We start from the raw sequence: 15,102 nt of genomic DNA, 5'->3' as shown, positions 1-15,102 counted from the left end.
GTGTTTGCAGGGAACAGGAGTGGGGTGATTAGTACATTGGGTATTCTCAAAGTTCTCATAGGTGGCTAATCTACACAATTCAATCTCATGTGAATCATGGCTACTCTTCACAATTCTATCTAGTGATATGTATGGTTAATTTCACAATCGACCTAACTGTGATGCATGGCTAATCTTCACAAGTCTAAGTGTGAAATGTGGCTAGTCTTCGCAGTTCTATTTAATGTGACACAAGGTTAATTTTCACAATCCTAATGGGTGTGACACATGGCTAATCTTCCCAAGTCTACCTAAACGTGACGTATGGGTAATCTTCCCAAGTCTAAATGTGATGTATGGCTTATCTTCACGATTCTACTGAGAGTGACACATGGCTATCTTGGCAAGTCTATCTGAATATGATGTGTGATGCAAGGCACATCTTCACAATGTTTCTATTGTAATAAGATTCTTGCCCCATTATATATCTAGGTAGAACACCTTTCCTGCCCCCAAAGTATATCTGGGTGCATCAAATTTCCTTCCACAATTACGTACAATGGCTCATTACGGATCACAGGACAGTTCACTATAGTAGTATTGTAAGAGTGGCTGGGTTTTCTGGAGCACAATGATGGCTGTGCTCGCCGCCCACAAAAACATACCATGGCTAATTGTAGGGCACGGCACAGTTCAACACAATTTAACTACGGGGCGGAACACAATGGCTAACTAAACTGCAGAAAATGATCCAGACAAAAGTTCACAGATGTAATTGTGCAAGGAAGGAGTGATGTAGCTAAATTATTGATGCTTGTTATTAATTTTGTGTTTCCCCAGAAAGAGGAAAATATGAATGAGAATGATGCATGGGAGATTAATGCCAGAGTACATGACATCTCTTAATGATTTAATCTCAACCGTTGATTCAGAATGACAGATGTTATATATTAATGGGCAGGGATCGGCAGCACTGCCAAGGTTTTGTGTGTTGAAGGCAGGCGTGCGCCATCTTTGAGGGCAATCAGTGCAGACAGATGGTCATAGGTCTCCTCCTTGTTGGTCCACACTCTGCTGGTTTTCTGTCTGCTTTTTGGCATCCACAATGCCAATGAGGGCTGATCAGTTCTTCCGTGTGGCGGCAAAGCAAAGCATGTCTGAGAGCAGGCAGACGTTGCCTATGCAGAGAAAGGAAAGGATGTACAGCTTCAAACTAAACATGGGGAGTATAAATTCACCTGAACCCCGAATCACCATAATTTTCACTTTATTTGGTTTCAGCCAAGCTTGTAAGAGATTTGGGTGACAGATTTGGGTTAATCTCATGGACATTCATAATGATGAAATGTTGCTGTAAATATTGGGTTACAGAGGCCAGACCTTTTCTTCCCAGCACACGTTCAAAGCAATAAAAAGTGTAAAGTTAATAGAATAGATCACAAGTTCAGAATTTTTCCTCTCAAGGATGCTCAAAGAAAGCAAACTGAATAAATTACTAATGGAGGGCTCTTGGATGTCTCTTTAATATAAACACCCACATTAACTCTTTGAAGTTTTAGTGTCAAAATCACAAAACATAATGCAAACAGAAAATGTGCTGAGAATATTTGAATTACTTTGAGGAATGCACACATCACCTTTTCACAAAGGTGGCCTACACATTTCCAGGGGCTTTTGCTAGAGCACACACGCTGTGTTGACCAGTCCCCTTGCATATGCTAGGGATGTGAGCATGTATGGTGCTCCCTGCACCCACGTGAATGCTGGAGTGCATTTGATCATGACAAACTTGGCATTGTGCAATGGGTAGAGAAAAGAAAAGCATGTCCATCCCTGTTTGAGGGCTAGTAATGTCCGCAGAGCAGCAATAGTTAAAATACATGTATGAACAGATCACAAATGACCCTGTCATGCATTGCCCTTCTCCAGTGCCTGTTCCATAGAAGCCATAAGGAATGTTTTTTGTTTTTTTTCTCCGCATTTTATGTGCATCCTGTGTCTGAATTTCAGATGTAGAATAACATTTGCAGAAACTATTCTTATTTGTGTAAATATACAAAGTTGATGATAAAAAGTAACATGAATATTCATATCTATGATGGGTCCATTCAAAGGAACTTTGTGAATAGGGCACATCTGTTTTGGATGCAAGTAATGAGATGCACTAGCGCACCTCATCACTTGCGTCAAAATAAGTTAGGAGAAAATGCTCATACTCTAGATACATGTTTTGTGTTTTGTTCCAGGTACATAGATCATAACATTGGCATCATACCTGATTAAATGTTATTCATTTGGGAATGTCAGATCTACCTTATGGATGTTTGACATGGGTCTGCCTGTGACCCACAGCCATGGACTACCGTTATTGTTAAGTACATACCTTCAGTAGTCCTCATGGAGGCAAACTCAGCAGGATAAAACGTCATACACCCCTAACGCATAAATTACACTTCCCCAGCTAGTATAGCCTTTTCAGAAGTAACGTCTATTATGAGTACCCTATATTGTAAGCCTATAGTCTTTTCAGAAGTCAGTGTTGATTATGAATTCCCTATATTGTAATATTATAAACCTCAATAATGTCCAGTGTGTTGACTTCTGAATGATGAAAAGCAGACAGGCATATGTCTGACATGTTATGACCTCTGCTGGTCGAACATGCAATGTTACAAATCCCCAGTTCAACTTTACTAAATGGAAGAAAGGCTGAGTTATTCTTACTTAGATTCAAACCTTGTACCTGCAAGTTACACATAGATATCTGGTGTATATACATGAATCTACTGAGATGTCTTACTTCAGAGTTTTATAGGCTGTCCCCCTTGGATACACAGATGCACAGGACTCTTTTCCCACTTACTAAGCCCCACCAGTCTAACCCTACACTTCACTTTCCCATAAGCTTTCTCTCCCTTCCTGAAGCCTTTTAAGTTATTTCATGTATGTTTTCTTCCCATAAATCAGCCCAAACCTGTACAAACTTTTCTTGACCGTCTGTGAAGATGTATTCCTCTTCAATGGGTATGAGGAGTAACTAGCACCCATAATCATGTGCACCAAATCCACTTTTATCACCCATGGTAACAGTAAATTAGTGTGTTGATAGTGGCTTTTTTATACCACCAACTCATGTTAAGACCCACAGATACACTCTCCTTAGTTACCTGTGTATTTAGTTTAAACTCTCAGGAGTTCAGATTTGTTCCATATCTCGCACAACACTATATGTCATCTCAAACATCCGTAGTGTCACTTGAAAATTTAACTTTATGTTTGCCTGGAACCCCCCCTCCCACTGATCGCTCATGCAACACATCCCACCCACCAAACAATTCTCCTGTGGTCCCTCCCACCAAATCCTATTCCTCTGAATCTGCATCTTCTCCCTTCCCCTTCCACCCTGCTCTGTAATGTAGGATTTGCACGCCATTGTTTCCTCATCTACTCTACTCTGTGCTCTCAACTTAGGACCATGCTCTCCAGTCTCATTGCCAAGCTGACCTGTGCCCCTTAACCAAATGTCTGTATCAAAACCTATGCCACCTAAACCCTCTAACCCACCCCATCCCACACCCATGCCCTCTTCCCCATTTCCTCCTCACCATAGATCACTCACTTCCTACTATGCACAACAAATACTAGGCATAGAAAGCAGACATCAAATTTGTCAGCTCTATATTTTCCATTTAGAGTAGTTAGCAGGACATACATTGTGTCAATCGGATTTTGCAGAAATTGATTTGGTTAATCCAGCTTCACCAAGTGTGGATAAATCTGTTTATTTCACAGTCAATCATTATGTGATTAGTAAAGCCTCAGAAGATGTACTCTTGCCCACAATACTTAATAACTTATCCGATTGGTTTATAATTTTCTGGTGATGATGGGATTGTCTGTTTTTTATGGATATTCAGTCAATAGCCTTTTTGCTGAGAGATTGTATTTGTATAAGGGAATAATTATGTCTTGCTAATCATTGAATCATTAGCCTATCAGTCCAGGGATACCTTCCAAATGTGTTAGGGAGGATGTCAGCCTTCTCCATCAGTGTATCATTGTATTGATATAAGCAAAGTAACCCCTACCTCGTCATCTCTTCACTATTATCTACCAGGGTATAGGTTGCACAGCCCTGTAGGAGAAGCGATAATGGAGATGTAGGGACAATGTATATGAGGGGCAGTAAGTGGGACATGACATTATATTCAGAGGAGTCAGTAAACTGAATGCAAAAATACAGACAGCAAATGGAAATGCACATTAAGCACGTTTTAAAATGATCCACTTCATGGTGAATAGGTCATCTGTCCAGTTTGCACTGTATATATGTATTAACCCAACTAACACTTTCCCATTAATTGATAATTTACCTTTCACAAATCAGTTCAAAATGCTTGAAAGATATCATGTTAAAAGCAATGTGCTGTTCTGCAATGGGTTAAAACATGCATGCAGTTTGCTGGTTATGATTTCATTGAACAAACTAAAGGAAAATATGCAACGCGGAGAACGCACTATTGTGCTTTGCAGGAAGCAATTGATACAAACATCCTTGGGAGGTGGTTCTCTAAGGAAAGAAATGCCAAACAGTTCAGGTGATTGAACACGACAAGAAAAAGGCAGATATAGTTAGAGTGACAGGGCTAGCATATAGATGCAGGAGACAGAAGGGGTGGAGAGATTTCCTCCGACAGATGAGCAAGTGACTGGCTGGGATCATGCAGTGCAGAGAGGCAAGATTCTCCCAGGCAGCTAATTGAGAAGATTGAGAAGACAGGTCAGAGGGATGTCGTGGTCTTCTATCTGGATTGCCTGAGTGCAGGAGTTGCGATACTGATGCATGCTAGCAGGACAACAAAGAAGTGTTGCCCATCATGCAGCAGAAACCTTGCTCATATTTGATGTGAGTATATCTGTGATAATTGAGGCACAAGTGTGCGAATGTATTCTGAGACAGCTAGGGAAGTTTTACTTTTACGTAAAAGAATTCAGCAGCTATTCAAATGTCATTTGGAGAAATTGCATTTTATACTAAGCATAGTTCTTGCCAAATATTCACAAACCACGGTCGAAGTGGATGAAACATATATTGTGTCATTGAGCTGAGTTCATGTTGACATTTTTCTCTTGCTGTTAATTTTTGTTGAATTAAATTCCTATGACTATTTCTGTTGCTATTCATTGTTGTTGTTTTACAGTCGGTAAGTTCATTCATAAATGCACATTCGAAAAGTTACTGCATGTCTTGATACATTATTCAAGGTGCTTGAGTTGTGTCATTTGTTTAACTGTGGGTTGCTTAGATAGACATATTGTGTGAGTGTGGTGTCTTGGCTGTGCATGATGACAGCTGAACAGATATGTCAAAGACAATAGTGCAGCCTCGTAAATAGGTTGCTGGAGAGACAGTTAGCTCTGTCAACATTTCAAGTGTGTAAGGCCCAAAAGTCTGTATTTAGAGTTGAACCCAATTAGAATACAGGTACCAGAGGGAATTCTTGTCACATCATAGAGGGTAGCATCAGAATTACGCAACACCACTATAAGACCATGAGAAAATAGCACAAGATTATGTAATAGCTTTCTGACAAAATCCCTACCTTCTGTCTGTTGTATTTATTTGTATAGCTATTTAAAATTGTAAGCATTTACTTTGTTGTGTATGAGTTTCCATTGCTTGCACTACATACCCTAAAACCTACCAGAATGCATTTGGATGTAAATACAGAGAGGCCAAGGTAAGTACATTTCGATAAATTGAGCAATAGGCAACAGTTGAGAAAATAAAAACAAACAAACAAAAACAGGCACCTTTGGAAATCAACAGCCACAACTGAGGCCTAATTTTAGATAAATGCTAGATTCAGTAACTAAGCTAAAAATTGGAGCAAGTTGCACCATGTGAAAATGTGACTGAGTATCGTGCAAAATTACAGGAAAAAGGTCAATTAACTTAGGAAAGTTCTCAAACCAGGAGAAACATTCACCAGGAGCAAAATTATGTGCATGAAGTAGGCAATTCATTAAGAAAAGCCACTTAGCCTCAGAACTACCATTCCTATAACCAATAAAGCATGGCTGCTCCCACAACTCAGAAGAAATCAATCACTCTAAATTAAATAATATAACACTATAAAACAGTACACTTATACCAGACACCCAACATCCATACCATATATGAGAACATTTGTCTAGGTAACGCATCATGTGATGTACTGAAATTAGCAGTGGGCAAGCCTTGAAGTGCTTGACTTAAATGGCTTGCTGAATAATTGTGATTAAGCTCAAGCCATTTCAGCCTCTGTAGAGATGGCTCATGAGTGGAACCAAGCCAAGTTGCTAAATGTCTGATGTGACTTGTACGTGGATTGTAGTGTGTCAAAAAAGTTATTTGTTGAATTTCGAGCCTCATGCTTTAGAATGTCATTTGGTTTAATCAAGTCATCTGCATTAAATTATGTCAACTCAGAATGCTTCTACACTGTGTAGATCCTTAGGGTTTTTCAGGAAACAATAAAGAGTGGCATGAATTGCAAGAAAAAAACAGTTTTAATGCAAATGCAAAATAATAGCCGGGAGATGAGCCAATCTGTGAGTCTGAAAAACTGAAAACTAGACCCGCCAGCATTGTAGTATTTAAAGGGAAAAAACACAAAATCAGAATACTGTTGTATGAATTCTAGACATTAGGTGTAAGCACATTTTAACCATCCTATTGGGTCCTGCCTATGCAGACTAATGAAAACAGAAATTGGCCTATCAGATTGGCTTCTTGAACAACATGTTATATTCTATGTGCATCCCATCACAACTCAAGCAGTTATTGGGAAGAACGAGATTTGCCCCGCACAGCAACAAACTAGATACATTAATATGGTGATATTCGAGGCAATGGAAAGGGAGGGGTGGAACAAAACAAGCGACTATTGTACTAGGCCAGACAACGTTTCAGATAGTGCTGGAGGGAGGGGGGACAGTAAGGGGAAGGGAGAGCGACAGACGAGTTTGCTATCATACTAGGTCCAATGACAATTCTGCTAGAGTAATTGCGTAAGAGAAAGTAAGGAGAGGAGGGGAGGAGATAGGAAAAGGGAGAGGGGAGGAGAGGACAGAGTGTAAGCAGTCATAAATAGTGGAGAAGCAAGGGTGGAGAAGTCGGTAGTAAAACATAATGTTTCAAGCCAGAATACAAGATGAAGATGAGACGGGAACAGCATGATTCAGGGCCACCATGAGTACAAGATGCAAAGGAAATCCAGAATGAGAGTTGAGAAAGGGTATCGCACCGTGAATGAATGAAGTCCATAAAAGTCAAATCCAGCATTGGCCAAAAGACGGTGATGGTGAAACCAGAAGGTATCAGGACAGACTCCTGTGTGCGGGAAGGAGAGGGGACAAGGGACCAAAACACGGGACCAGAGAGGGTGGGGATGGCCTGTGGGGACAGAGGGTGTAAACACATGTTGGTGCATGCTTACCTGCAGTCTTAGCAGGGGTTTGAGCCCTGGATCCTCCTGGTCCGAACAGGTCCAAACAGGAATTGCCCTTTTCTTTGACTGCCCTTCACTTTGGACGCCTGGGCGAGAGACGTCCTTGATCTAAGAGTTTAAGAGCAGGAAGGAAGAGGCAGGGCTAAGAAGGTGGGTGGTGCCTAGACCAGATGATCTAGATCCACTCACACCTGCAAAGGAAAAGAGGCTGGAGGGCTCCTTAAGTAGGGAAAAGAGCGGCAAGCAGGAAGGCAGCTGGTGGGCAGGGCTTGCTAATTGGTGAAAAGGAGCGGCAAGCAGGAAGACACCAGGTGGGTGGGGCTTAGGCCAGGGGACCTATATCCACTTACACCTCCTCCCCAGCTGCAAAGGAAAGTAGGGAAAAAGAGTGGCAAGCAGAAAGGCACCAGGTGGGCGGGGCTTGCTAAGTGGTGAAAAAGAGCAGCAAGCAGGAAGGCACCAGGTGGGTGGGTCTTAGGCCAGGTGACCTAGATCCACTTACACCTGCTCCCCGGCTGCAAAGGAAAGTAGGGAAAAAGAGCGGCAAGCAGGAAGGCACCAGGTGGGCGGGCTTGCTAAGTGGTGAAAAAGAGCGGCCAGCAGGAAGGCACCAGGTGGGCGGGGCTTGCTAAGTAGTGAAAAAGAGTGGCAAGCTGGAAGGCACCAGGTGGGTGGGGCTTGCTAAGTGGTGAAAAAGAGCGGCAAGCAAGAAGGCACCAGGTGCGTGGGGCTTAGGCCTGGTGACCTAGATCCACTTACACCTGCTCCCCTGCTGCAAAGGAAAAGAGGCTGGACGGCTCCTTATGTAGGGAAAACAGCAGCAAGCAGGAAGGCACCAGGTGGGCGGGGCTTAGGCCTGGTGACCTAGATCCACTTGCACATGCTCCCCAGCTGCAAAGGAAAAGAGGCTGTAGGGCTCCTTAAGTAGGGAAAAGAGCAGCAAGCAGGAAGGCACCAGGTGGGCAGGGCTTGCTAAGTGGTGAAAAAGAGCAGTAAGCAGGAAGCACCAGGTGGTCGGGGCTTGCTAAGTGGTGAAAAAGAGCGGCAAGCAGGAAGGCACCAGGTGGGCAGGGTTTAGGCCAGGTGACCTAGATCCACTTACAACTGCTCCCCAGGTACAAAGGAAAAGAGGCTGGAGGGCTTCTTAAATAGGGAAAAGAGAGGCATGCAGGAATGCACCATGTGGACGGGGCTTGCTAAGTGGTGAAAAAGAGCAGTAAGCAGGAAGGCAGCAGGTGGGCGGGACTTGCTAAGTGGTGAAAAATAGTGGCAAGTAGGAAGGCACCATATGGGCGGGGCTTATGCCAGGTGACCTAGATCCACTTACACCTGCTCCCTAGCTGCAAGGGAAAAGAGGCTAGAGGGCTCCTTAAGTAGGGAAAAGAGCGCTAGCAGGAAGGCACCAGGTGGGCGGGGCTTGCTAAGTGGTGAAAAAGAGTGGCAAGCAGGAAGGCACCATGCGGGCGGGGCTTGCTAAGTGGTGAAAAAGAGCAGTAATCAGGAAGGCACCAGGTGGGTGGGGCTTGCTAAGTGGTAAAAAATAGCAGCAAGCAGGAAGGCACCAAGTGGGCAGGGGCTTATGCCAGGTGACCTAGATCCACTTACACCTGCTCCCCAGCTGCAAAGGAAAAGAGGATGGAGGGCTCCTTAAGTAGGGAGAAGCGCGGCAAGCAGGAAGGCACCAGGTGAGCTGGGCTTGCTAAGTGGTGAAAAAGAGCAGTAAGCAGGAAGCACCATGTGGTCGGGGCTTGCTAAGTGATGAAAAAGAGCGGCAAGCAGGAAGGCACTAGGTGGGCGGGGCTTGCTAAGTGGTGAAAAAGAGCAGCAAGCAGGAAGGCACCAGGTGGGCGGGGCTTGCTAAGTGGTGAAAAAGAGCAGCAAGCAGGAAGGCACCAGGTGGGCAGGGTTTAGGCCAGGTGGCCTAGATCCACTTACAACTGCTCCCCAGCTACAAAGGAAAAGAGGCTGGAGGGCTCCTTAAATAGGGAAAAGAGTGGCATGCAGGAATGCACCATGTGGGCGGGGCTTGCAAAGTGGTGAAAAAGAGCAGTAAGCAGGAAGGCACCAGGTGGGCGGGGCTTGCTAAGTGGTGAAAAATAGCGGCAAGCTGGAAGGCACCAAGTGGGCGGGGCTTATGCCAGGTGACCTAGATCCACTTACACCTGCTCCCCAGCTGCAAAGGAAAAGAGGATGGAGGGCTCCTTAAGTGGGGAGAAGAGCGGCAAGCAGGAAGGCACTAGGTGGACAGGGTTTAGGCCAGGTGACCTAGATCCACTTACAACTGCTCCCCAGCTACAAAGGAAAAGAGGCTGGAGGGCTCCTTAAACAGGGAAAAGAGCAGCATGCAGGAATGCACCATGTGGGCGGGGCTTGCTAAGTGGTGAAAAAGAGCGGCAAGCAGGAAGGCACCAGGTGGGCGGGGCTTGCTAAGTGGTGAAAAAGAGCAGCAAGCAGGAAGGCACCAGGTGGGCAAGGTTTAGGCCAGGTGACCTAGATCCACTTACAACTGCTCCCCAGCTACAAAGGAAAAGAGGCTGGAGGGCTCCTTAAATAGGGAAAAGAGCGGCATGCAGGAATGCACCATGTGGGCGGGGCTTGCAAAGTGGTGAAAAAGAGCAGTAAGCAGGAAGGCACCAGGTGGGCGGGGCTTGCTAAGTGGTGAAAAATAGTGGCAAGCAGGAAGGCACCTAGTGGGCTGGGCCTATGCCAGGTGACCTAGATCCACTTACACCTGCTCCCTAGCTGCAAAGGAAAAGAGGCTAGACGGCTCCTTAAGTAGGGAAAAGAACGCTAGCAGGAAGGCACCAGGTGGGCGGGGCTTGCTAAGTGGTGAAAAAGAGTGGCAAGCAGGAAGGCACCATGCGGGCGGGGCTTGCTAAGTGGTGAAAAAGAGCAGTAAGCAGGAAGGCACCAGGTGGGCGGGGCTTGCTAAGTGGTGAAAAATAGCGGCAAGCTGGAAGGCACCAAGTGGGCGGGGCTTATGCCAGGTGACCTAGATCCATTTACACCTGCTCCCCAGCTGCAACGGAAAAGAGGATGGAGGGCTCCTTAAGTAGGGAAAAGAGCGGCAAGCAGGAAGGCACTAGTTGGGCGGGGTTTGCTAAGTGGTGAAAAAGAGCGGCAAGCAGGAGGCACCAGGTGGGCGTGCTTGCTAAGTGGTGAAAAAGAGCAGCAAGCAGGAAGGCACCAGGTGAGCAGGGTTTAGGCCAGGTGACCTAGATCCACTTACAACTGCTCCCCAGCTACAAAGGAAAAGAGGTTGGAGGGCTCCTTAAATAGGGAAAAGAGCGGCATGCAGGAATGCACCATGTGGGCGGGGCTTGCTAAGTGGTGAAAAAGAGCGCAAAGCAGGAAGGCACGAGGTGGACGGGGCTTGCAAAGTGGTGAAAAAGAGAGCAAAGCAGGAAGTCACCAGATGGGCAAGGCTTGCTAATTGGTGATAAAGAGCAGCAAGGAGGAAGGCACCAGGTGGGAGGAAGCGTGCTAAGTGGTGAAAATGAGCACAAAGCAGGAAGGCACCAGGTGGGCGGGGCTTGCTAAGTGGTTTAAAATAGCGGCAAGCAGGAAGGCACCAAGTGGGTGGGGCTTATGCCAGGTGACCTAGATCCACTTACACCTGCTCCCCAGCTGCAAAGGAAAAGAGGCTGGAGGGCTCCTTAAGTAGGGAAAAGAGCGGCAAGCAGGAAGGCACCAGGTGGCAGGCCTTGCTAAGCGGTGAAAAAGAGCGGCATGCAGGAATGCACCATGTGGGCGGGGCTTGCTAAGTGGTGAAAAAGAGCGCAAAGCAGGAAGGCACGAGGTGGACGGGGCTTGCAAAGTGGTGAAAAAGAGAGCAAAGCAGGAAGTCACCAGGTGGGCAAGGCTTGCTAATTGGTGATAAAGAGCAGCAAGGAGGAAGGCACCAGGTGGGAGGAAGCGTGCTAAGTGGTGAAAATGAGCACAAAGCAGGAAGGCACCAGGTGGGCGGGGCTTGCTAAGTGGTTTAAAATAGCGGCAAGCAGGAAGGCACCAAGTGGGTGGGGCTTATGCCAGGTGACCTAGATCCACTTACACCTGCTCCCCAGCTGCAAAGGAAAAGAGGCTGGAGGGCTCCTTAAGTAGGGAAAAGAGCGGCAAGCAGGAAGGCACCAGGTGGCAGGCCTTGCTAAGTGGTGAAAAAGAGCGGCAAGCAGGAAGGCACCAGGTGGGCGGGGCTTGCTAAGTGGTGAAAAAGAGTGGCAAGCAGGAAGGCACCAAGTGGGTGGGGCATGCTAAGTGGTGAAAAAGAGCAGCAAGCAGGAAGGCACCAGGTGGGCGGGCTTAGGAAAGGTGACCTAGATCCACTTGCCCATGCTCCCCAGCTGCAAAGGAAAAGAGGCTGGAGGGCTCCTTAAGTAGGGAAAAGAACGGCAAGCAGGAAGGCACCAGGTGGGCAGGGCTTGCTAAGTGGTGAAAAAGAGCAGTAAGCAGGAAGCACCAGGTGGTCGGGGCTTGCTAAGTGATCAAAAAGAACAGCAAGCAGGAAGGCACCAGGTGGGCGTGGCTTACTAAGTGGTGAACAAGAGTGGCAAGCAGGAAGGCACCAGGTGGGCAGGGTTTAGGACAGGTGACCTAGATCCGCTTACAGCTGCTCCCTAGCTGCAAAGGAAAAGAGGCTGGAGGGCTCCTTAAATAGGGAAAAGAGCGGCATGCAGGAATGCACCATGTGGGAGGGGCTTGCTAAGTGGTGAAAAAGTGCGGCAAGCACAAAGGCACCAGGTGGGCCGGGCTTGCTAAGTAGTGAAAAAAAGTGGCAAGCAGGAAGGCACCAGGTGTGGGGGCTTAGGCCAGGTGACCTAGATCCACTTACACCTGCTCCCTAGCTGCAAAGGAAAAGAGGCTAGTGGGCTCCTTAAGTAGGGAAAAGAGCGCTAGCAGGAAGGCACCAGGTGGCGGGGCTTGCTAAGTGGTGAAAAAGAGCGGCAAGCAGGAAAGCACCATGTGGGCGGGGCTTGCTAAGTGGTGAAAAAGAGCAGTAAGCAGGAAGGCACCAGGTGGGCGGGGCTTGCTAAGTGGTTTAAAATAGCGGCAAGCAGGAAGGCACCAAGTGGGTGGGGCTTATGCCAGGTGACCTAGATCCACTTACACCTGCTCCCCAGCTGCAAAGGAAAAGAGGATGGAGGGCTCCTTAAGTAGGGAAAAGAGCGGCAAGCAGGAAGGCACCAGGAGGGCGGGCCTTGCTAAGTGGTGAAAAAGAGTGGCAAGCAGGAAGGCACCAGGTGGGCGGGGCTTGCTAAGTGGTGAAAAAGAGTGGCAAGCAGGAAGGCACCAAGTGGGTGGGGCTTGCTAAGTGGTGAAAAAGAGCAGCAAGCAGGAAGGCACGAGGTGGGCGGGCTTAGGCCAGGTGACCTAGATCCATTTGCACATGCTCCCCAGCTGCAAAGGAAAAGAGGCTGGAGGGCTCCTTAAGTAGGGAAAAGAGCGGCAAGCAGGAAGGCACCAGGTGGGCAGGGCTTGCTAAGTGGTGAAAAAGAGCAGGAAGCAGGAAGCACCAGGTGGTCGGGGCTTGCTAAGTGATGAAAAAGAACAGCAAGCAGGAAGGCACCAGGTGGGCGGGGCTTGCTAAGTGGTAAAAAAGCGCGGCAAGCAGGAAGGCACCAGGTAAGCGGGGTTTAGGCCAGGTGACCTAGATCTGCTTACAGCTGCTCCCTAGCTACAAAGGAAAAGAGGCTGGAGGGCTCCTTAAATAGGGAAAAGAGCGGCATGCAGGAATGCACCATGTCGGAGGGGCTTGCTAAGTGGTGAAAAAGAGCGGCAAGCACAAAGGCACAGGTGGGCCGGGCTTGCTAGGTAGTGAAAAAAAGTGGCAAGCAGGAAGGCACCAGGTGCGCGAGGCTTAGGCCAGGTGACCTAGATCCACTTACACCTGCTCCCTAGCTGCCAAGGAAAAGAGGCTAGAGGGCTCCTTAAGTAGGGAAAAGAGCGCTAGCATGAAGGCACCAGGTGGGCGGGGCTTGCTAAGTGGTGAAAAAGAGCGGCAAGCAGGAAAGCACCATGTGGGCGGGGCTTGCTAAGTGGTGAAAAAGAGCAGTAAGCAGGAAGGCACCAGGTGGGCGGGGCTTGCTAAGTGGTGTAAAATAGCAGTAAGGCACCAAGTGGGTGGGGCTTATGCCAGGTGACCTAGATCCACTTACACCTGCTCCCCAGCTGCAAAGGAAAAGAGGATGGAGGGCTCCTTAAGTAGGGAAAAGAGCGGCAAGCAGGAAGGCACCAGGTGGGCGGGGCTTGCTAAGTGGCGAAAAAGAGTGCAAAGCAGGAAGGCACCAGGTGGGCGGGGCTTGCTAAGTGGTGAAAAAGAGCGCAATGCAGGAAGGCACCAGGTGGGCAGGGCTTGCTAAGTGGTCAAAAAGAGCGGCAAGCAGGAAGGCACCAGGTGGGCGGGGCTTGCTAAGTGGCGAAAAAGAGTGCAAAGCAGGAAGGCACCAGGTGGGCGGGGCTTGCTAAGTGGCGAAAAAGAGTGCAAAGCTTGAAGGCACCAGGTGGGCGGGGCTTGCTAAGTGGTGAAAAAGAGCGCAAAGCAGGAAGGCACCAGGTGGGCAGGGCTTGCTAAGTGGTGAAAAAGAGCGACAAGCAGGAAAGCACCAGGTGGGCAGGGCTTATGCCAGATGACCTAGCTCCACTTACACCTGCTCCCCAGCTGCAAAGGAAAAGAGGCTGGAGGTCTCCTTAAGTAGGGAAAAGAGCGGCAAGCAGGAAGGCACCAGGTGGGCGGGCCTTGCTAAGTAGTGAAAAAAGAGCGGCAAGCAGGAAGGCACCAGGTGGGCGGGGCTTGCTAAGTGGTGAAAAAGAGCACAAAGCAGGAAGGCACCACGTGGGCAGGTCTTGCTAAGTGGTGAAAAAGATTGGCAAGCAGGAAGGCACCAGATGGGCGGAAGCTTGCTAAGTGGTGAAAAAGAGCAGTAAGCAGGAAGGCACCAGGTGGGCGGGGCTTGCTAAGTGGTGAAAAAGAGTGGCAACCAGGAAGGCACCATGCAGGTGGGGCTTGCTAAGTGGTGAAAAAGAGCAGTAAGCAGGAAGGCACCAGGTGGGCGGGGCTTGCTAAGTGGTGAAAAATAGCAGCAAGCTGGAAGGCACCAGGTGAGCAGGGTTTAGGCCAGGTGACCTAGATCCATTTGCAACTGCTCCACAGCTACAAAGGAAAAGAGGCTGGAGGGCTCCTTAAATAGGGAAAAGAGCGGCATGCAGGAATGCACCATGTGGGCGGGGCTTGCTAAGTGGTGAAAAAGAGCAGTAAGCAGGAAGGCACCAGGTGGGCGGGGCTTGCTAAGTGGTGAAAAATAGCGGCAAGCAGGAAGGCACCAAGTGGGCAGGGCTTATGCCAGGTGACCTAGATCCACTTACACCTGCTCCCTAGCTGCAAAGGAAAAGAGGCTAGAGGGCTCCTTAAGGGGGAAAAGAGCGCTAGCAGGAAGTCACCCGGTAGGCGGGGCTTGCTATGTGGTTAAAAAGAGTGACAAGCAGGAAGGCACCAAGTGGGCGGTGCTTATGCCAGGTGACCTAGATCCACTTACACCTGCTCACAAGCTGTAAAGGAAAAGAGGATGGAGGGCTCCTTAAGTAGGGAAAAGAGCGGCAAGCAGGAAGGCACCAGGTGGGAGGGCTTGCTAAGTGG

This window comes from Ambystoma mexicanum, chromosome 3p (genome assembly GCF_040938575.1).
Source record: "Ambystoma mexicanum isolate Mex_15411 chromosome 3p, UKY_AmexF1_1, whole genome shotgun sequence".
NCBI classification, from domain to species: domain Eukaryota; kingdom Metazoa; phylum Chordata; class Amphibia; order Caudata; family Ambystomatidae; genus Ambystoma; species Ambystoma mexicanum.
Note: the sequence above shows the minus strand (reverse complement) of the source record.